This window comes from Cynoglossus semilaevis, chromosome 6 (genome assembly GCF_000523025.1).
Source record: "Cynoglossus semilaevis isolate Cse_v1.0 chromosome 6, Cse_v1.0, whole genome shotgun sequence".
Lineage (NCBI taxonomy): Eukaryota > Metazoa > Chordata > Actinopteri > Pleuronectiformes > Cynoglossidae > Cynoglossus > Cynoglossus semilaevis.
Window position 1 is genome coordinate 18,474,297 of NC_024312.1, and position 1,812 is coordinate 18,476,108.

Here is a 1,812-nt window from a genome sequence, read left to right on the forward strand (position 1 = left end):
GGGGGGGGCGGGGCAAAAGTCCAAACGGTTTAGATGTTGCTGACTGTAATTTTTTTATTGCCTTCAAAATACGCAGGGCCTATAAAACAAAGCAGCGGTTGTCGTGCTAAAGGGTCCAGCTGCTTAGGAGGTGTCAAATTATTTCACCTCAGCTGGATACATGTGCCATTGGTAATCCAGGGGGGTGAGAAAAGTGCCAAACCCAGCAGACTTGGCACATTTGTCCTTTACCGCTGGCACAGATGAGCACACTGTGAGACGGCAGACTCATCGATAGGGGCCGCCCGGCGTTTAACTGTCTGTGAGATGAACCAGGGAACTGAACCATCAAGAGGGAAACGACAATAATTCTCCCCCCACGTGGAGAATATCCTGTTGCTGTGACTTAACAGTTCTGACGTAGGTCCAAATGATTATGACAGCGGTAACTGTGGGTGCACGTGTGTCGGTTTTCATGTGTAGGTAAATCAGATCACATCAGCCCAAGTGCCCACTTGTGGGGAACGTGTCCTGGCGGCAGTAGACACATATCTGAAAACCTATTCCTTTAAATGACCTGACAACCGAAAGCCCCCCAAATTGACCGGTTACGGAAATTACAAACACTTCCATGCCATTTTGTGGTGTCAGTTCTGATCAAATCTACTGCCTCTCCATTTTTTTTTTACTTCACAGAAAATTAACCTTGACTCCTTACAACCAGTTCAGTAAAAGAACCGAAGCCTTTTGACGTCTTTCCTTTATCTGGGCCTTGAATTCATTAAAACACGGCGACTCCCTGCTTTGGCTACGATGAGCTCAGTGCCCAGGCATCCAGGAAAGAATGGAAACAGTTAATATACTCTTTGTGTCACAGATGACACATCACAGGAGGCTTTTTGGAAACTCACCGGCTTTTTCCCTTCACCGGTCCGCCACCAGTGTTCCATTTTATGGACCCAGAACGCTGAGAAAAGACAGGTTTGTTGAGATCGCTTTCGGTCAAGTCACCAACGAAATGTTCCTTTCTTGTAAACACAACGGTGGCGGGTTACCAGCATTTTAATGCTGTCTCTTATCAAATGTGAGGTATGGTTTTGATCTGTTGTGGAAGCAGCGAGTCTGCTCCATTGGGCCCATTAGCAAACCTGTTTTCCATCTTTAAGCTATGTTTATTAGCACACTAAGGACTGTGAGTGTTCAAGGGTATTTCAAGGATGTGAACATTTAAGAATTCGACCTTTTTTCTTTTTTTTTTTTTTCATGTCAGACCACACATGTGACGTTAATGAAATTAGGAGTAATAAAAAAAAGCATTTTTACCCGTGTCCCTAATGGGTGGGTCCACCTTTTCCATGGCCAGAAAACAAGCTTTTTTTGCCCTGACTAAAGAGATGCACCTACTGCACACTTAGTAGAAATTCCTAATTCACTACAGGCTCACACACACACACACACTAGTTTGCCTGAAGTTCAGCGAGGACATGAGCAAGTTTGTCTCTGCACTCAATGGCCAAATAAAACGGTGCAGGCCCAAATTATAATACTAATGCAAATATATGGAGTAGTGCTTATAATACAAAGAGGCAGGAAGCCAAATGGGCATCAGCTTGGGCCAGTGAGGCAGTCTCATTTTTCCTCCTGACAGAAACGTCTACAACTAAGTGTGTGTCCTTTTAAGTAGAGTTTGGATTGTCAACAGAATGAAAATATACTGTGTGAGCACGACTAGATGGCTGTTCCTAAGCCAGGACACACAAATCTCACCTCCTGTGTAATACACAGCGCTCGCTGCCCGCATCCTAAACCCACCGCCCCACCCCTCCCCCCCCC